We start from the raw sequence: 23,103 nt of genomic DNA on the forward strand, positions 1-23,103 counted from the left end.
AAATACGAATCAAGTGTCCCGTAGAGGAGTATAGGCTAACTTATTAGACACATTAAGTCATAATAGAGAGACTGTCGTCCAAAATCCGCAAGAGTAGAGGCAACCCGATCACCACTGTACGCTGTCAGTGGAAAACGGAAATAAAATAGGAGCTTAAGCGACAGTAAGCCATGTCCTGCAGGTCTCTTCGCCCTCGTCGTATGGATTTGGGCAACAATGATCTAGGTATTCCGCGAGGGTAAGGAGACGATGAAAGCTTCAGCCTCAGCTACCGTGGGAAGATGTTTCCTACCTCCCGACTCCATCTTGATGTAAAGCCTGGCTGGGTAGAGCAAGGCCGGCTTGAATCCACGCTCGTACAACTCTGACATGACCGTTTTAAACTCTTTCCGCTGCTCCACAACCTCTGGTGGATAGTCCTCAAATACAAGGATGGAATGGCCCCGGAATTTCAGTTTACCCCTCATGGTCCGTGCGTGGCGGATGATCTTATCCTTCACCTGGAACCTGAGGAGACGTATGATGATCGGTCTTGGCCACTGGTTTGGTGGAGGTTTGAGTGCCAGGGCTCTGTGAGCCCGTTCACACTCCACAGGTGAATCTAGCACCCCTCCAAAGACCTCCTCAAGCATCTTAGTGAAGAAAACTGTCGGTTGTGGCCCCTCCATGGATTCAGGTACACCAATCACCCTGATGTTGTTACGCCGGCTCTGTGATTCAAGGTCGATGATTTTAGTTGCTAATTTAGCGTGGTCTGTCTGGAGTTTGGTGATAGCTTCCTTGGCAGCCTTCAGGCATAGCTCTCGTGCGTCACCTTCACTCTTAAGGATTTCGAGTTTCTCAGCGTGTTCTGTCACGGTAGTTATGACACCGTTCAACTTGGTCTCAAAAGATGAGAAAGTTTGTTTGAAGTCCTCGGAGATGGCGGTTCGATGAGACTCAAGCAAGAGGGCGAGGGACGCCATTGTGACCGTCTCAGCATTTGAGTCGGTCTGTACCGCTTTTGCCTTCGGCATAGTCACAACAGATCAGTAGCCTAAGTTAGTAGTAAATCCACCGCTTTGGATAAGTTTAGGAGAGAGTTCAGTTTCAAACGATGAATTTAAAGATGTGAAAACATTAGCGAGGGCGCGAGAGGCTGCGTGCTTCGCTTATTACCACACCACGTGACCGACCGTCATGTACACATGTAACAGCAACAACAAAAACACAAAAAGGTGAATGTTCAACTTTGTAGCCTATTAAGGATTGAAATTGCAGATGTTACAAAGCTCTTTTTGAAACGAGCCCTTCTCCATGTTAGGGTCCTGTATTAAGGACCTTGGTGATCTGGTATGGGCCAATAAACCTGGGTGCCAATTTGTGAGAGACAGCCCTGAGAGGCAGGTCCTTGGTAGACAGCCATACCTTCTGACCACAGAGATAACGGGGCGCTGGAATCCGGTGGCGATCAGCCGCTGCCTTGGTCCATCTAGAGGCCTGGACCAGGGCCTTCCTAGCCTTCCTCCAGACACTACGACATCTCTGAACAAAGGCTAGGGCAGACGAAACTGCAGCATCTGGTTCCTGAGAGGGAAATAAGGGAGGAAGGTAACCAACAGAACATCCAAAGGGTGACATACCTGTGGAAGCTACTGGAAGAGTATTATGGGAGTACTCAATCCAAGTGAGCTGTTGGCTCCAGGAGGCAGGGTTACGGAATGCCAGGCAGCGGATGACTCGTTCGAGATCCTGATTGGCTCGTTCACACTGACCGTTGGTCTGGGGATGAAACCCTGATGACAGACTAGTAGAGGCCCCGATCTGTTGACAAAATTCTTGCCAAAAACGGGAAACAAACTGGGGATCCCTGTCAGAGACTACGTCCACCGGAAGGCCATGGATACGGAAGACGGGGTCAATTACCAGTTGGGCTGTCTCCTTGGCAGAGGGGAGTTTGGGTAGGGGCACAAAATGGACCGCCTTGGAAAAGTGATCCACCACCGTGAGAATAACAGTGTAACCATTCGAGACAGGCAAGCCAGAGACAAAATCTAAGGCAATGTGTGACCAGGGATGAGAAGGAAGGGGCAGGGGTTGAAGTTGGCCAATGTAGGGATGGTTAGAGACCTTGTTCTGGGCACAAACAGAACAAGCCAATACAAACTGCCTGACATCCTGGCCCATTGAGGGCCACCAAAATCGCTGACGGATGGCAGCCAGAGATCTCCTGACTCCTGGATGGCAGGTGACCTTAGATTCATGACCCCACTGAAGGACCTCAAGGCGTAACACTGCCGGCACGAACAACCGACCCGCCGGACACTCAACTGGTACTTCCACCCCTCGTCCGGCCTCCTCCACCCGCCACTCGACGTCCCAGGAGAGAACCCCCACCACAACTTCCTCCGGGAGTATAGTCGCGGTAGGCACCTCCTCTCCCGGTCGCTCGAACTGACGGGATAGAGTATGAGGTTTGACGTTCTTAGCCCCAGGCCGGTACGTAAGGGTGAAGTTAAAACGGTCAAAGAAGAGTGCCCAGCGGGCCTGGCGCGGACTGAGCCTCTTGGCCGAACAGATATATTCCAAGTTCTTATGATCCGTTCTAGGGATATCCAGATCCGATCACGTGATCGGAAATCGGGCCCGATCGCGTGGTTTCAGACTCGATCGGAATCGGACGTTACCTCCCGATCAGGACTCGGATATATATATATTCTCATTAATTTTTAACTCATCTTTTGTTATGCGGTGGCACAGAGTTAGACCCTTTTGACTCCACACAGAAACAGCAACGCGTGCGGCATGACATCACTTTGTTTTCAAGAGCTGGTGTGAATAAATATAGATTCAAACTCAAAGAGACATAGTTTGCGCATGACCTGATATTTCATTCGGACCCAGGATACAGCGAGATGAACATCACAGAGCGCTAAACTCTCATGCAGTGTGTGTTTCATTCATACTCGAAGCCGGAGCATGCTCTCGCGCTGATATCAGGATATTCCTAATATGGACAAAAGCGTCCAGCTATGCTGTGGTGCTCAGAGGAAAACAGAAACTTATGCAAACACGAAGACATTAATATACGATCACGACAATAAATTGTTCTTCATGTCATCTCCAGCAGGTGATAAATAAAGTATGAACAATGCAGTGCTGATTGACATAGTATTTATTACAGTATAGAAGCTATTCTGCATTATTATGTGATAAACAGTGTTTGTAGTATATAAACAAATCATTATTATTTGTTATTGTCCAGCATTTATAGATTTCTAAGCCAATTGAAAGCTAGAAATTAGAGAAAAAATAAAGTTGCCTATACTACCAGTCAGAAGTTTTTGAACAGTAAGCTTGTTAGATTTTTTTTTTTTAAGAAGTCCCTTCTATTCACCAAGCCTGCATTTATTTAATCCAAAGTACAGCAAAACAGTAAGATTTTGAAATATTTTTACTAGCCTATTTAAAATAGCTGTTTATTTGAATAGCTGTTCAAATATATTTGAATATATTTCAAAATGTAATTTATTGAAGATCCTGGATCTGTTTTTTTGCTCTTCTTTATTCTTTTTTTTATGTATTATAGAAGTATCGGATCGGGACTCGGTATCGGCAGATACTCAAAATCAAATGACTCGGACTCGGACTCGAGGACAAAAAAAACTGATCGGGATATCCCTAATCCGTTCAGACCAAGAAGGGCAGCGCCGACCCCTCCAACCAGTGGCGCCACTCACCCAAGGCCAACCTCACTGCCAGCAGCTCACGATTGTCTATGTCGTAATTTCGTTCTGCAGGGTTAAGGCGATGGGAAAAATATGCACATGGGTGCACCTTCCGATCTTTACAGGAGCACTGGGACAAGACTGCGCCTACCCCAACTTCGACGCATCCACCTCAACAATGAATTGCCGTTCAGTATCTGGAACAGAGAGAACAGGAGCAGAGATAAACCGGGACTTTAAATTATCAAAGGCCTCCTGAGCCTGAGTACTCCAGGTGAATGATACCTTAATGGAGGTGAGCACCGTTAAGGGTGCAGCTGTCTGGCCAAAATTCCTAATGAATAGCCGATAAAAATTGGCAAAGCCCAAGAAACGCTGCAAAGCCCTCCTGGAGTTGGGGACTGGCCACTTGGCGACAGCCTTGACCTTGGCCTGATCTGGCTTGATCTCCCCCGCTGAGACTATAAATCCCAGGAACGAAACAGACTTGGCATGGAACTCGCACTTCTCCACTTTGACATAAAGCTGGTACTCCAGAAGCCGTTGGAGAACCTGGCGCACATACTGAGTGTGTACCTGAGGGGATGGAGAAAAGATGAGAATGTCATCAAGGTACACAAAGACAAATCTGTTAATCATGTCTCCCAACACGCTATTGACCATGCCCTGGAAGACAGCCAGAGCATTAGTAAGCCCAAACGGAAGGACCAGGTATTCATAGTGTCCCGTGGGGGTATTGAAGGCTGTCTTCCACTCATTGCCCTCACGAATACGGATGAGATGATAGGCGTTGCGAAGGTCTAATTTAGTGAAGACCTTGGCTCCCTGTAAAAGTTCAAAGGTAGATGACATTAATGGCAAGGGGTACCTGTTCTTTATAGTTATGTCATTTAACCCTCGATAATCAATGCAAGGACGCAGAGAGCCATCCTTCTTCTTAGCGAAGAAGAACCCAGCGCCAGCAGGGGAAGATGAGTGGCGGATGAGTCCGGCCTTTAAGGATTCCTGAATGTATGCGTCCATAGCCTCTCGTTCAGGACCTGACAGGGAAAAAAGGCGACCCCGGGGCGGAGAAGTGCCTGGGAGGAGATCGATGGCACAATCAAACGGCCAGTGAGGAGGCATCGAGGTGGCCCGGGACTTGCTGAAAACAAGCCGCAGATTGAAGCACTCCGCCGGTACTCCAGTGAGGTCAGCAGCCTCCACCTGCAACACAGGAGACACAGACACAGGAGGAGAGGCAGGACCAAGGCAACATGCATGACACGACTGACTCCATGACACAATCTGACTGTGGGACCAATCCACATGAGGGCTGTGCTGAGCCAACCAAGGATGCCCCAGAACAAGTCTGGCGTGAGGTTACAGCACAACTGACTCATGGTGATTGCCCGAAACAACAAGACTTACACGTGGAGTGGTGTGGGTGATGGTGGCTCAGGCTGACCAGAAAGACCCCAGACCGTAACAGGAGAAGGAAGAGAAATGGCTGGAATGCCCCAATTCTTAGCTGTGCAGTAGTCCAGGAAACTGGCCTCAGCGCCAGAATCAATAAGTGCCTTGCTGGAGTGAACTGAGCCCTGGTACTTGATGGTGGCAGAGAGCTGGGTACGTGACTGAGGGGAGATAAGAGGAGAAACGCCCACCAGGACTCCCCGGTTGACTAGTGGGCTCTGGCTTTTAATGGGCACGATTGAGCAAAATGACCTGACCCTCCACAATACAGACAGAGGCCTATGTTGTCTCTCCTGGGCAGACAAACGAAGTCGCCTCAACTTGCATGGGTTCAGAATCCATCTGGGATGATTGAGGCGGTTGTTGAGTCTTGAATGGCTGGGTATCCTCTAGCCCCCAAGATGGACGGGAAGTCAAGCGTCGTTGATGCAAATGAAGACGGCTTTCGATACGAATGGCCAGATCAATAAAGCCTTCTAGGGTTTTAGGTAGCTCGTGTGTTGCAATCTCGTCCTGTATGTCAAAGTTCAGCCCCTCCCGAAACATAGCCCGCAGCGCACCCTCATTCCAATCGCAAGAGGCCGCTAGAGTCTTAAACTAAATGGCATACTCAGTCACAGAGCGTTCACCTTGACAGAGCCGTGCGAGTTTAAAAGAAGCCTCATCCCCCTTCACGGAGTGATCAAACAACTTCATCATTTCACAGCGAAATTTCTCAAAGTCTGAGCAAAAATGGGCCCTCGCATCCCAAACGGTCGTTTCCCACTCGCAAGCTATTCCTGTCAGCAGTGTGATGACATAAGCGATCCTTTAAACGCTCTGTAGCATAACGGCGCAGTTGCAGTGTGAACACCAACGCACATTGGGACAGAAACGGCCGACATGAATTCGGTTCTCCATCATACAAGGGCGGATTATTAGTATGCGGCTCGGGCTCGAGCTGAGCGAGAGGCTGGGGAACCACTGGAGCGGCGGACGATAGAACATTTAGTAGTTCACGGAAGCGATCACTTAATTCAGCCATACGGGCAGTGAGTGTCTCTACCTCCTGAGCGGTGGACGAAAGCTGGCTGGCTTGGTGGCCGAGGAGAGCGCCTTGATGCGCGATAGCCGACCGAACAAACTCTTCGCCTGCTGGATCCATTTCTGGTCAGTCCGTACTGTCAGGAAAAGGAACAGGATCCAACTGCGGTTGAATGAATAACACGTTTATTGATAAAACTCAGAGGACTTAATCGGCTGGAGCACGAGACAGTCAACACTCCGCAAGAAAGACCAGCTCGGTGATCTCTTCAGCGACAGCCGCACAGCAACAGGGAACAGGTGGCGGATCAGCACTGGAAAGCCGTAGCCGGAGTCCAAAGGCAATGTTAGAGGTAAGTAGAGTCAGCCGCCTGGTAGATGCGGGCTACTGAGTAACGAGAGGCAAGGCAGAAAAAAAAATAATAATCAGGAACACCAGATCGACTAGACAGAGGGAAAAATACAAAAAGCGGAGTCAGCAAACTATGGCTAGCAAGGAGAAAGCTTAAATTTAACAATGCTTACGGACTGACACAAGTCAGCAAACACAAGGGCATGATTAAGGGAAGATAATCAGTGTAAGACAGGGTGCAGGTGAGGGAGAATACGTTAACAGGGATAACAAGAGGGGCGGAGAAAACATAGCGGGAATAGTGAAACCTAAATCATGTGCTCCAGGACAGAAAAAGCCTCAGACCACACTGAGATCATGACAAATACACAGCAAATGTCTTAATGTTTTTTTTTTTTTTTGTTGTTGTTGTTGTTTGTTTTTCCCCACGTATACAAGCTTCAGGAAAAGTTTACCCAAAAATGTAAATTTGCTGAAAATGTACTCACCTATCCAAGATGAAGATGAGTTTGTTTTGCAGAAATTCAGCAGTACATCTCTCACACACCAATGGATACTCTGCAGTGAATGGCTGCTGTCAGAATGAGAGTCCAAACAGCTGATAAAACATCACAATGACATGCAAGTAATCCCCTCAACTCTAGTACATCAATTAATGTCTTGGGAAGTGAAAATATGCATGTTTGTAAGTTCATCTAAATCTTGGTTGGTCTGAGAGTAAATTTTCAGCAAATATTATTTTTTGGGTAACTATTCTTTTAAACTAAAGTGTACTTTTAAATGAACATTCTGATACTACGACTCCTGCCCAGAGAGCAATCTTTCAGCAAATGTTTTTCTTCTCGGTTTTCAGTAAAAATGATCTGACACACTTGTCAGAACTACTTCTAACCTTACTTTGGTCATCAGATGTCAAACATGGGTTGTACACCCAAGTTTTTCTCCCTGGTAACTGGAGCAGCATTGACTGATAACACTGGTTCAGAACAGCTACATCATGTACAGCTGTGTGTTGTCTCATGCTTGTTTATAGCACCTTGCTTTTGTGGCTACTCTGTTCACCCTCAAGCAGGCTCTAACCATAGCTGCATTCAGTTCATATAAGATGTGAATGCCTTGCTTATCCATGCCATAAGAGAGACTGAGCTCAGGGATTGACTAAATATTAAAATGACTATAAAGACTCTAGTAATTGAGGTGGAACAAATCTGCATTAATAAGGAAAACCGGAACACTTCCCATAACACACAATGTAATTGCTACATCGTTAGAAGAATGTCATCTGTGTTAACATTAGTGTAGTGAACAACAGGCAAACTTCAATTCCAACTATCAGTTTATGGCAGGGCCCCTCTCTAACTGCCGGTGTGGAGGGAGATGTGCCCCACTGTGATTGGATCCTGGAATTTTACTGCTGGTTTCATCTGGTCAGAGGAGAACTGGCCCCCCAACTGAGCCTGGTTTCTCCCACGGTTTTTCTCCGTTCTGTCACCAATTTTGGTTCCTTGCCGCTGTTGCCTCTGGCTTGCTTAGTTGGGGACACTTCGTTTACAGCAATATCGTTGACTTTATTGCAAATTATTGCACAGATACTATTTAAATTGAACTGAGCTACATGATGACATCACTGAATTCAATGATGAACTGCCTTTAACTGTCATTTTGCATTATTGACACACTGTTTTCCTAATTAATGTTGTTCATTTGCTTTGACACAATCTGTTTGGTTTAAAGCGCTATATAAATAAAGGTGATTTGACTTGACTTGAGGTAGGAATTGGTCATCTCATCTGATATACTCATAACCGCACCTTGAATGACGTGTTATCCAAAAATCACAATGCCCTTGGTGACGTGAGTCTCACTTACTACATTAGTCGGTTTCTCTCTTATTCTGAGGTCACCATAGCCACCAGATCCAGTCCGTATCCACATCAGATGGTTACTGCAGGACCTCTACAGCCCTGAATGTCAGAAGAGACTAGGACGACTAGATGAGCCCCAGAGACAGATCCACAGTCAAAACCTTGTCTCCTAGACGGCCACCGGGACAATACCACAGAAAAGATTCTGGAGATTCTTCTGGACAATCTGACTTTGCTGCAGCCTGGAATTGAAATGCTGGTTTCTTCTGGCCAGAGGAGAACTGGCCACCTGACTGAGCCCGGTTTCACCCAAGGTTTTTTTTTTCATTCTGTCACTGAGTTTTGGTTCTTTGCCACTGTCGCCTCTGGCTTGCTTAGTTGGGGACACTTAATTTCCAGCGATATCGTCAGCTTGATTGCACAGATACTATTTAAACTGGATGATGACATCACTGAATTTAATGATGAACTGCCTTTTTGCATTATTGACACACTATTTTCCCCATTTAATGCTGTTCAGGTGCTTGGACACAATCTTTATTGTTAAAAGCGCTATATAAATAAGTTGTTCTATGCACATTAAAAGTAAAGAGAGATGTTTTAAAGGGGAATACTAATTAGATTGTACATCATTAATTTATCAATATTTATACCAAACAAAACACATAATCTAGCTACACTTATCTCGGGCCAAGATAATTTAGAAATTGCACCCTTTGTTACACTAATTAAAATATTACAGCCAAAAAATCCATTTATCTTTAATTGAATTTACTTAAGCCCCTCTTGCCCCACTAGAAACAGTACTAGATATTCTGGTTCTGTCACCAAAAGAGCTGAAAGCAGCAGCTGGGAACACAGGGAATATTATCATATATAGGGTTTGCTCAACATCTGGCTCTAATAAGGAACTTATGCAGTCCCATTCTTTTTCTTTTTATTTGCGTATGATGGAGAAATTAGTTCCTGTCCATCAAACCCAATGGAACTGTCACAACCAATGAAGTATTCCATTTGTTAGTGGACATACTTGCACACTGCATTCTACACCAGTTTTAGAACAGGGGGGTGAAGTGGGCCAAATCAATATACATTGGACACAGTCCATTTTCCACCCCAGCAGCTGTCCAGAGCTGTACTTTGTGAAATCTACCGATGGGGGGTGTGAAGTCACAACAACCCAAAATAAGTTGCTAGATGGATTTCACAAAGAAAAGGTCCACCACGTGTCATCATACTGAAATCATACATTTTACCATGATGTACAGAAGACACCCACTAAAATGTTATTTAGTGGGACAATAGTTTAACCAAGAAATCACTTTCAGTGGTGGGATGGTGGGTGGGGTTCACTTTCATGCCCTCGGGTCTGACGGTAAGTGGAAATCTACATGACTTCACCACCAACTCCATGAATTCCTCGAAGCTCCCACAAGGTCCCTTCCCAGAAAACTGCTCCTTAGTGGTAGTGTTAAGACTAGCATATAGAAATGCGCACAGGCAGTCATCCAGCACACAAACACAATAATGAAGACAGGCAGCTTTAATAAATCAACAGAAGGTAATACCTGCAACACACATAACATAGACAAGACCCAACAGCAATGAATAGACACAGACAACTAACTAAACTGTGCAAACTAACAACAAAGACCAAACTGAGGCTGCATTTACACTTGGCATTAACATGCAATCACCGTGATCCGGTCAAGTAGATCGGATCATCAGCCAATCAGAGCACGGTACATTTACACTTCTAAATCAACATCCGGAATACAGGTCACATGTCAATGCCAGGCATGCAGATGGCACTAGGGACGGGGGGGTTTCATAGTGACCCGATCTGTCCCCCTCACTGTCTCTGTGAAAGGCGACATTGATAAACAGAGGATTAATCAGAGTTTCTGCTATGTACATTAGCCAAAGTAGTGGCGACCTGGCCCTCCGCTCCTTAAACGTGCATTAAGCGATTTTTGAAAAATGCTTTTGACCGCAGTGTCTGACCAATTCCCAAAACACGTCGACGTCGACGATGACCTCATCCGAGCGGGACGATTCCTCTCAAGCTGCACGCGCATTTTTTAATTGCTAGAGGATATTATTGACAACGCGGCAGCTGGTAAATGGTGTTTCATTCTCAGCGAAGTGATTTTGATGTTTATTTACTTATTATTATTTTATAAGAACAATGTGATGTGAGAACATGCAGATATGATGTTTATATTGCTGTGTGTAGCAGTGGTGGTAAGTAACGAAGTAAAAATACTTTGTTACTTTACTTAAGTATTTTTTTCGGGGATCTGTACTTTACTTGAGTATGTTTTATTTGCATCTACTTTCACTCTTACTCCACTACTATATTAAAGACAAAGTTTACTTTTTACTCTTTTGAAAAAAGAATGCGCGACTTTGCAAGTTCTTTGCCAACATACGCTCACGCAGCAGTTAGTTCGAGGTGGAAGATGACCACTAAAACAGGTGATAGTGCAGCTCTTGCTGCCCGCAATGATCCCAAATTCCCAACAGGGATCACCCATGGCCATATCTCAGGGGCGTAGAATACGCGGGGGGCGCAGGGGAAGTTCCCCCCCCCCCTTTTAATATCACGGAAATTTGTCCCCCGCACTTTTTCGGGCAAGTGTGTCCGCATAGAAGTTTTCAATAGCTCGTGTGAATAAATCTAGATTTAAACTCAAAGAGACAGGGTAGTCTGCGCATGACCTAATGTTTTATTCGGACCGAGAAGGCGAGATGAACATCACGGAGCACTAAACACTCCTGCAGTGTGTGTTTCATTCATACTCGAAGCCAGAGGGCGCTCTCACGCAGAAAGTCATTCCAGGAAACTCCTAATATGGACAAAAGCATCCAGCTATTGCTGTATGAAAACAGTTATTTTCACAGAAAACATTTTTGGGAACACGAAGACATTAGTATACGATTACGACAATATGTGGTTCCCTTTCAAGGGAACTTCGAACTGCGTCCTCTGAGGGGACACTATGGGGAACACCTCGTCGTGACCCGTGTCTGAAGCATACTTTGAAAAACGCCAACGTGTTGGCCGGCGACAGCCTCTGACGTCACTACCAGCGCGTCTATAAATACGCGCCCGTAGGACCCATCACTATCTTCTTCATTGACTGTTTTGTTTGAAGCGTGCATCTGAGAAACGACCAAAACGGTAAGAGCGATCTATTATTGTTGTCATGGCATCCACTAGCAGGCGTTTAAACAGTGTGTACATCCGTGTCAGTGTTATACGGCACACACACTCTTTGCGTCTCTTGTTTGGGCGGAGAGCACGCACGTGATGTCCTCGAGGGGGCAATCTGCGTGCACTGCGAGCATTTTTCGGTGAAAAAGCTCCTCTCTCGTTTGCCTCTCTTTTCGAGGAAAGAGGGACAGCCATCTGGATCCCGCAGCTCAGGACCCACCGTTGCCGAGGCACGGAGGAGGATGAGCTCGGGGGGATTACAGGTGGATCTCGCTGAGGAGTGTAGAGAGGGACTTTTTTCCTTTCACACTCGGCAAACGAGAGTGAACTTCGGGAGGAAGATGCGTTGTCATTAACCCTTTCTTGTACTGAAGTTAGTGCTCTGCTGGGTTTTTTCCTCTGTATTTACTGCCTCAGGTGATGCTCCCCTCGCCTAGAAAAGAGGGTTGGAGCTCACCGCTCCCGTGCGATCCAGCGCCTCTGCGATGCTTGGGAACCTCTCTGTACACACGCTTGCCTGTGTACTTTCTCAAAACCACATAGTGGTCAGTGTGCACGTTAACGCTTTGCGCACTGTCTGAAATCCACGTAAAGTGGTAAGTGTGCACGCAAGACTCTGTGCACTTTCTGAAATCCACGTAAAGTGGTAAGTGTGCACGCATGACTTTGCGCACTTTCTAAAATCCTGTACGGTAGGGGTTACGCGCTTCGCTTCGTTCCCTTTCTTATGATGATTAGCCCTGGGTTCCATGGGCTTCATTCAACCAGTGTGTATTTGTTATACAGCTCAAGCATTGCTTCCCTCAAACATGAGGGGCTGGGTGGACTCCCACATATTGTGGTTATCAGGTGGTAGGCTTCATCAGGCCTCCCTGATGGTGAGCTCCCACATACTGTGGTTGCCAGGTAGTAGGCCTCACCAGGCCTCCCTGGAGATTTAGCTCCCACATACTGTGCGTCTCCACTAAATAGCATATTGTGTTTTTTTCAGATAGCAGGCTTCACCAGGTCTCTCTGAAGGTGGGCTCCCACGTTCGGTGGTCGCCAGGTAGTAGGCCTCACCAGGCCTCCCTGGAGATTTAGCTCCCACATACTGTGCGTCTCCACTAAATAACATATTGTGGTTTTTTCAGATAGTAGGCTTCATCAGGTCTCTCTGAAGACGAGCTCCCACTTACTGTGGTTGCCAGGTAGTAGGCCTCACCAGGCCTCCCTGGAGATTTAGCTCCCACATATTGTGCGTCTCCTCTATATAGCATATTGTGGTTTTCAGATAGTAGGCTTCACCAGGTCTCTCTGAAGGTGAGCTCCCACGTTGGGTGGTCGCCAGGTAGTAGGCCTCACCAGGCCTCCCTGGAGATATAGCTCCCACATACTATGCGTTTCCACGGAATAGCATGTTGTGGCTTTTTCAGATAGTAGGCTTCACCAGGTCTCTCTGAAGACGAGCTCCCACATACTGTGGTTGCCAGGTAGTAGGCCTCACCAGGCCTCCCTGGAGATTTAGCTCCCACATACTATGCGTTTCCACGGAATAGCATATTGTGGCTTTTTTCAGATAGTAGGCTTCACCAGGTCTCTCTGAAGACGAGCTCCCACATACTGTGGTTGCCAGGTAGTAGGCCTCACCAGGCCTCCCTGGAGATTTAGCTCCCACATACTATGCGTTTCTACGAAATAGCACATTGTGGTTTTCAGATAGTAGGCTTCATCAGGTCTCTCTGAAGACGAGCTCCCACATACTGTGGTTGCCAGGTAGTAGGCCTCACCAGGCCTCCCTGGAGATTTAGCTCCCACATATTGTGCGTTCCACTAAATAGCACATTGTGGTTTTCAGATAGTAGGCTTCATCAGGTCTCTCTGAAGACGAGCTCCCACATACTGTGGTTGCCAGGTAGTAGGCCTCACCAGGCCTCCCTGGAGATTTAGCTCCCACATACTGTGCGTTTCCTAAAAAGCGAGCTCCCGCGATTTGTGGTTGTCAGGTAGTAGGCCTCACCAGGCCTCCCTGGAGTCGAGTTCCATATTGCATTTCAGTTTCCACTGAGGTGGTTATCTGGTAACAGATAGTAGGCCTCTCTAGGCCTCTCTGTAGGTGAACTCCCACATATTGTGGTTATCAGGTAGCAGGCTTCACAGGCCTCTCTGAATGTGAGCTCCCACATACGGTGGTTGTCAGGTACCTTTCAGTACACACGCTAGGCCTGTGTACTTTCTCAAATCCACATGGTGGTCAGTCTGCACTTTAACGCTTTGCGCACTGTCTGAAATCCACGTAAAGTGGTAAGTGTGCACGCAAGACTCTGCGCACTTTCTGAAATCCACGTAAAGTGGTAAGTGTGCACGCAAGACTCTGCGCACTTTCTAAAATCCTGTATGGTAAGGGTTACGCGCTCCGCTTCATTCCCTTTCTTGGGATGATTCGCCCCGGTGTTCCTTGGGCTTCATCCAACCGGTGCGTACTTATTGTACACCCTAAGCCCCCTCAACTTGGGGGGGCTGTGTGGGCAATTCTCGGGTAGTTCAGCAGCGCCCCCCTTTTCTGAAAGGGTCACCTATGAGCATGCTGCTCGGAGCTCAGAGTCTTCCTCTCTTGGGAGACTGATTCCCGGTTCTTCAGAGCGCTCCAGTACCACATACTGTTTGAGACGCTCTGTGAGAGCAGGCATCCTGCTGAGGCAGGGGCTGAGGCCTCCAATTGCCTGCTCCCGGGCCATTCTTCTATGAGCTGCTCTGACAGAGTTCCACGAGAGCCCCTCCTTAGAACAGTATTTGTAAATCCATGTTATGGTAAGTGTGCACGTGAAGTCTTTGCACACTTTCTGAAATCCACATTGTGGTAAGTTCGCACGCTAGTCTCTGCGTTCTTTCTAAAAACCCTAGATGGTAGGAAGCGCGGCTGCTTCGTGCCCTTTCTTGAGTTGGTTTAAGCCCTGTTCATCTTGGGCACCACTCCACCTAGGTATCCTCGGATACCTATCTAGAACAGGGCGCCGCTACTAGAGTGCTGTGGGGACAGCCCTTTCGGCAAGTTTTGCGAAAGCTAGCAGTAGCCCCTGTGTGACAGGCAAAGACTTGGTAGAGGAAAGTGCCAGGCTCTTAGCCGTATCCCTTTAAAGGAATCTTTGTGATTCCAAGCCTTTAGCTCTACCCCGGGCCAGGGCCCTACAGGATAAGTTGGGTATGTAGCTTAGGCCTTTGGCCGTAAGGGATAATGTCATAAGGCAGCCATCAGACCGTCCCAGGGGCGACTCCCGGTGAAGAGAAAAGCGGTAGAGTTGGTACTTAGTGTTTGCCATGATTCTGGTCTGCACTCCCCTCAGCATGGCGGCGTGGGTATACTGTTCCCCATAGTGTCCCCTCAGAGGATGCAGTTCGAAGTTCCCTTGAAAGGGAACGTCTCAGGTTACGAATGTAACCATGGTTCCCTGAGAGGGAACGAGACACTGCGTCCTCTAACTCCCTGCCGTGCTTCGGACGCAAGCTTCACGAAGAAGATAGTGACGGGTCCTACGGGCGCGTATTTATAGTCGCGCTGGTAGTGACGTCAGAGGCTGTCGCCGGCCAACAAGTTGGCGTTTTTCAAAGTATGCTTCAGACACGGGTCACGACGAGGTGTTCCCCATGCAGTGCTAATTGCCATAGAATCTATTACAGTATAGAAACTATTCTGCCTTATTATGTGATAAAAAAGTGTTTGTAGTATATAAACAAATTATTATTATTTGTTTATTGTCCAGCAGTTATAGATTTCTAAGCCAATTAAAAGCTAGAAATTAAAGAGTTGCCTATGGTATCCACTACCAGTCAGAAGTTTTTGAACAGTAAGCTTGTTAATGCGTTTTAAAGAAGTCTCTTCTTTTCACCAAGCCTGCATTTATTGGATCATAAAGTACAGCAAGACAGTAAAATTTTGAAATATTTTTATATTTCTATTTAAAATAACTGTTTTATATTTGAATATATTTCAAACTGTAATTTATTGAGATTTCAAAGCTGAATTTTTAGCATCATTACTCCAGTCACACAATCATTCAGAAATCATTCTGTTATTCTGATTTGCTGCTCAAAAAAAAACTTATGATAGTTGAAAAGTAGATTTTTTTTTAGGATTCTTTGATGAATAGAAAGTTTAGAAGAACAGAATTTATCTGAAATATAAATCTTTTGAAAAATAATGTCTTTATCATCATTTCTGATAAATTTAAAGACTTGCTAAATAAAACTATTAATTTCTATAATTTATTTTCCAAAAAAAAAAAAAAATATTGACTCTAAACTTGAATGGTATAGTGTATAATGTTACAAAGGCTTTTTATTTCACATAAATAATAATCTTTGGATCCTTCTTTACATCAAAGAATACTGAAAAAAAATACTCATCAGTTTTAAATATTGATAATCAGCAAATCAGCATATTAAGAATGATTTCTTAAGGATGTGTGGAGTAATGATGCTGGAAATGCAACTTTGATCACAGGAATAAATTACATTTTAAAATATATTCAAATAGAACATTTATTTTAATTAGTAAAAATATTTCACAATATTACTGCTTTTGTTGTACATTGGATCCAATAAATGCAGGCTTGATGAGCAGAAGAGACTTCTTTAAAAACAGTGAAAATCTTATCGTTCAAAAACTGTTGACTGGTAGACTATATAGATTGTCAAGTATTCTCGTCGCTTGATAAACATAAGATTGAGCCACTGTAGTCACTTGGACTATATTAACGATGTCTTTAATAAATTTTCTGGGCCAGCAAGTTTCATTCCCGTAGAAGCCTATGGAGGAGTTATCCAGCTCTCAGATATAATCAAAAATATCTTAATTTGTGTTCCGAAGATGAACGAAGGTCTTACGGGATTTGAACAACATGAAGGTGAGTAATTACTGACAGAATTTTCATTTTTGGGTGAACTAACCCTTTAAAGAGGTGGTTCTTCCTCATTGATATTCTGAAAGAGTCTTACCTTGTATCTTGCACATCTTATGTTTGATGCAGCTATAATGTTATGGAACATGTCTATTGAAAGTTCAACCCCTATACTGCGATAAGGTGCTTCATTGTCTCTTTTGATTGTAAATATAACAAATTCTTAATTGCAGTATCTAATCTCATCATTTGTTCAATTAAAACATTGCATATCACTCCCTGATCTGATCAGGGAGTACAACTGATCTGCTTAATTATTGATATTTACAGTTAATTTGAATATTTACTTTTTCCTTCCGGTAGTTAAGAATGTTTTAAATCTGATACTTTTGTACTTTTACTCAAGTGATGTTTGAATGGAGGACTTTCTACTTTTACTGGAGTAATTTTTTATTTAGATAGATCTACTTTTACTTGAATATAACTTTTGAGTACTTTTACCACCCCTGGTGTGTAGTCTGTAGTGTAGAGTAACACTAGCGTGCTGTTTGAGGGAGAAAAGTTTCACAGGCATTGAGGGGTATGGTCTTTTTTATGTTATTTGACTAAACTTGTATTATATTACAGTATTTATTTATTTTTTAAAACATAGAGTGCCTTAAAAATAATTATCACAACACTGGTAAGGCTTATTGAGATTTTCTCATTCTCTGAATTATCATTATAAAAATAAAAACAATTAAGAAATTAATTAAAATATAATTATATTTAAATGTGACATATATATATATATATATATATATATATATATATATATATATATATATATATATATATATATATATATATATTGACATCTGACACCTGACATCAAAGTGCAGTGTGAAGGAGATGAATAACACTTGTAGCCTGTCATTTGTTTACATTGTAAAGGTGTTCAATTTTAGACAACAACATCTGCAACAGTAATAATAATATTAATCACTATATTCCAATGTATCAGTTGTTTAATGTTTTGTATCAATATTTAAGGTGGACTTATTGATTACGTGCAAGAGTAGACAGTAGTGATGGGTAAAATAATAGATTAATGCTGAAATAGTAAATTATGCCTTGTTTCTAAATGGACAGTGAGTTGAAAGTAATAGAGCTGGGGGCCGTTTCACTAAGGAGGTTCAACCAACTCTGAGTTTAAACTTGAACTCTGAGTTGACTTACCCTGAGATGGGAAACTCTGAGTTTTCGGTTACAGAACAGCTGAAATGAGTTGGTTTAATCAACTCTAAATTGACTGACTCTGAGTTAAGCTCGTGCACCACTACTATAAAAAGCCAGTATCAATGGAGCGCCGATATTACGATTCATCATGGCAACAGCTCCCGCCAAAAATCCATCTGCATACTTCAGACTCGATACAAATGTAATTCTTATCAGTGTTATAATATCACAGGTGAAAACTGGCAGAATATTAGATTATTGAATTAATAGCTAATCATTTTATGGTATCTCATGGGCAAAAAATACATATAAGATAATCATATTATTAATAATATTTTAAGTGTATTTTTCTTATTTTACAAATGATCTGCCAATAGAGTAAGAAAAATACGGCAGTGGTTATTTACCTAAGTGGAATTAACATACTTTCTTAGCGATAGATCCTATTTACAGTAGGCAAGTAGCTCTAGATGCTATTTACAGAAAAAAATGTACAGTGAAAATCTACATGCTAGTTATACTTTATACTGAAAGATACATTTGCACCTCAGTATTGTTATTTCTTATATCAAAATTTCTTATATCATTTTCTTATATAGAAAATCAAACTTTATTTTATAATTTTTTTTTATATATTTGTACTTGGGCAAAAAAAGAAAAAGAAAAAAACACTTAGTAAGAAGAGCATTTTTCCAGCGTGCATTAATGAAGTGTTTAAAAAGGGGGAGGAGACCGAAATAAACTCTGGGTTTATCGAAGAAAACCTGCTCCCAACCAGGTGATGTTCATAGTGTAAGTTACCATGGTAACTGACTCTGAGTGTAAGTTACCTCGCTTTCAGAAACGGGTTTGACTTACCCTGCTTTCTCAGGTTTGACAAACCTCCCATTCTGAAACAGAAAACCTAGAGTTTCCCTCATTTCAGGGTAAACATACTCAGAGTTTTCACTTAACCTCCTTTGTGAAACGGGCCCCAGATGAGGAGATGGAGACAGAGGAAGAAAAAGAGGGAAATGTAGAGGCACAAGTGACAGAAAGGGAGCAGGGAACAGCAAGCCAGGAGACAAAGGACTGCTGACAGCTTGGTACCCACCAGTTAAAGAAACCCATCTGTGCCCTGGTTAATGCCAAGCCCAAACACAGCCTAAGAGAAACTGTTACAGACTCATAGACCCCCCCCCCCCCCCCCAAAAAAAAAGAAAAAAAAAGCATTCTTTATACTTTGCCACTATCCTTCAAACCACTTCGTTTTACCCATTTGTCAGCAAGTTTTTGTAAGGAAGTGAAAATCCTTAAAAATATGATAAAATTCTTTGTCAGTGCAAACATTTCTTATTTCTTAATTATCTGAAATATAAATGAGATGCTAAAATTGTTACCTAAACAATGATACTGCCATTCAGTGTATTGGATGTCACTTTGATGGAACAGAAACATAGAATTTGCATTGCACTGAATGACAAAAACATTACACTATATGCAAAACCTCCACTTTAGCTTATTGCAGACTATCAGCTGGTCACCTATATTAAACAGTGTGCTTGACCAGTAAAGTTAAGCAGTTATTCGCAACACTTAGGCCTACTTATTTGTTAAAAATAAATAAATAAATACATAAATAAATACATAAATTAATACTGCTGCAGCACATCTTGAGTATACCTTTCATTGTTACAGTTATGGACTTCTGTTCCTTTTGAGATCTCCTTATTTGGTCATGTTCCATTCCTCGTTTTGTTAATTGATTACTCCCCACCTGTTTCCATTCCTCTGATTACTTTCCATGCCTTTTTATACCCTGTCTGTTCAGTTCTGTTTTGTCCGCTATTGATGTGATGATACCACGATTTGGATTTGTGTTAGGATGTGCCCTTTCTACTCCTGTGAATCATTCAAAGAACTGTTTATATAGCTTCTTTGTCATGCACTTTACTTTGCACACCAACTCGTGTAACATTCATGACATCAAATGATTTTTCCCAATTTTGAAAAAAAACTATACTTTTAATAAAACACAGCCAACACTTATTTGAAAATGCAAAGAAAACTTAAGAAAAAAAAAAACAGTTTGGAACATTATATCACCCATATTTTGACATTTTCATTTACAAAAGTTATTTGAAACATGGAAATAGACATACATGAAATTAAAATGTTTTACATGTATATAAAATTAATTTTGTAAATTTAATTTGATGTAGACACCTTAATGGTGACATCTTGTCTTTTGGACCCAAAGGCATTTTCTCTTAGAAATTAATATATTGTGATAGGGATGTTACTAATATTTTCATAGCAGCTAAAATACATACACATCTTCAGCCCAGCATTGATTCAATCTGACATGGCTGTTAATGATTAGAAAGTATTCCCGAGAGAGATCGCCTATGACTGTCAGACAACCAGTAAAAAGCTGTCCTGTCACTTTCTCTCTTCAGCATCTTACTTAGCCAATCTATCTCTAGTTTCCCTCAGTACTGCATCCTTTATCTCTTAACCACTGACTTAGACTAAAGTGAAAAATATAGACCCATATTTCACCTCATTGAGAATCTTTTCCCCCCAGTCAAAAAACATCTAATTGCTAATCTATAATCCCTTTATATTTTCGGTTGATCCTCTGCCAGGCAGAACAGCATGGCTGGGGGCTATATTAATCTTATTAAGGGTGGGTTTAGCATGGTGCCACAAATCCAAATGGTGCTTTTACCCATACTATATTGAATGCCCCTCTCTATTTCTTTCTTTCCCTATTCTCCATACATATCAATGCCAGATTCCCCTTGCTTTGTTTTTCAGTGACAACCTTGACAAGCCCATGTACAAAAGGGCTTTTTGAGTGATATTTTTTCATTAGTATTTATGTTTACTTACAGTGAGGGTGAATGATAATTACTGGTCGGTAACTCTCTCTCTGTCTCTAACACACACACACACACACACACACACACACACACACACACACACACAAACATGTTGTAATGCATCATCTTATTATTTCTATATAATTCAGACAGCCCACTCACTCAGCTATAATGTTGCCCTTCACTTTCTAAGATGGCTCTAGAAATCAAGTAACACTAGACTTATATTATTGTATTATTATATTATTAATAAGGTCTGTTCTTGGTTGTGAATGTCTTTTCTCTTCTTTTTTTTTGAGAATATAGACTATAGAATATATATAGAATATATACAGTATATATATATATATATATATATATATATATATATATATATATATATATATATATATATATATATTTGTTTTATCTTTGAAGATATTTTAAATGTAGCATTCCAAACTACAAGATAGGAATAGTTTAAAGTAGTTAAAATGCAGTCAGTGATAATTTTAATAATAATAATAAAAAAAAAACTGCAGTATTTATTTGGCAAAAAGCAAACAAACAATGGATCTCACCAGGGGCAACAGCATGAAACTTGTAGAAGAAATGTACTACAAATGCAACAAATAAAACTATAAATACTCTAATTGGGCCTGTAATTGAGTCAAATACACAATGACAAACAGTAGCATTTCCTATATAAAGTCAAGCTGAATGCTCAGCTCAGTGTGTCAAAAACTTCTTGGAAAAAGTAGCTTGAAAATCTATACCATTTTGAAAAAATTATATTGTTACAGGTACCATATAATGCTTATGTCCATAATAGATTTACTGCACTGTACTATACAGTTTACTGTACATGATGTGTTGACTGATATTATGTGATATGTGCTACTCTGTTCACATAATATTGTTTAATACAGATATAGCAATAATAAATAAATAAATAAATAAATAAACAAATTTCCTTTTTTTCACACTGTGGTATCAAGTGAAGTGGTCTTTTCCCTTCTGGGTCACTTCATTAACTCTAATCCAGAGAACCATCCGAGAAAAAGACAAGTGCAACAATGTGGAAAACAGACAAATGGTTAATTAAAGTGCTCCAAATCTTCCTTCAGTAAGTATTTGTTTTATAATAAGCAACAGATGTGTGTAAACTAATAAAACTTTAGACAGTTTAATTTGGTATGAATGGAAAATGGCAAGGTGCTTTAGCAAAGACTAAGCTTTAACCAACTTTTCCTGCTGCTGCAAGCCAAGCTGCTCTAGAACTTCCTCTAGACTACTGTGGTGCATTTAAGCCCTAGAAAATGTGTATTTAAAAGTTGGAAAGTTAATTATGATTTTTAATGTTCATTATTTATTCATACATCATCACACATTAAGGGTCAGAGGTATGAGACAGATGTAGCCCGAACAAATAAAAAATGTTATTGTAAAGAATAAACTCAAATAGCTACGTCTGAATTTAAAATGTTATTAGTTTATATTATTTATACATGGTAGTCTATAAAAGTTAAGTTAAGCTGAGTAAAATACAGTAGCATACAACTACCCGGTGGTAGAATGCTTTTAACACAACTGACTTGCAGTTAACACCGCGGCCCTGCGGCGGCGGTACACGCAGCCGTATTACCCATTCTGGTTGTCTACCTACTGTAAGTAAAACTTAAATATCTTGCAAATTCATTACCATTCACTACAGACTTGCTTTCCTTGACGTTTCAAATTGACAACGTCACAACTCGGCAGCATGGGCATCATCTAGAATTCTGACTTTTAAATAGGATTTTGGTTTTCATTCGTGTGCTCGGAACACCTTATTACAATTATTCCGACCTCACTTGAGGGGCAAAATAAAACTTAGCAAGCAAATTAGACATGCCCCTTCTTTCTTTAGCAATAGATCAGCAAGATCAGCTCCTGTTATGAAGATCTCTGCTCCCTCCAGTGATGAAAACCTTGACCTTCTTGCTTCTTCCTGACATCTTTTCACCTCTTTATTGTCCATTTAAATGTGCTGTTTGAAACACATTTCGCGCCCTCTAAACCAACTCTTTCAGCACCAGTTGCTCACATATGGAGAGTGTAAACGCTTTCTGATTGCAGAGAAAAAAATAAATAAAAAACAATCCTGGGTGACGCTACTTTTGGTTTTATCGAGTGCCTGTGTGACCTCAGAGTGAGTCCAATAAAAGTGATAACTCTCTTCATTTCTACATTTTCTGCATACCATTCCATTAAAACAACAACAAAAAGACAACTTATGCATAAGATTAGATCAGGGGTGTCAAACTCAGGTCCTGGAAGGCCGGAGCACTGAAGAGTTTAGTTCCAGCCCTGCTCCAACACACATACAATGTAGTTTTCACATAAGCCAGGACTTGATTAGTTGGATCAGGTTTGTTTAATTAGGGTTAATCTAAACTTTGCAGGGCTCCGGCCCTCCAGGAACTGAGTTTGACACCCTTGAATTAGATATATAAAGCCCTGATCAGACAGAACACGTTTTATTTTATTTTTTGCAGTGACACTCG

The sequence above is a fragment of the Carassius carassius genome, chromosome 25 (assembly GCF_963082965.1).
Source record: "Carassius carassius chromosome 25, fCarCar2.1, whole genome shotgun sequence".
NCBI classification, from domain to species: domain Eukaryota; kingdom Metazoa; phylum Chordata; class Actinopteri; order Cypriniformes; family Cyprinidae; genus Carassius; species Carassius carassius.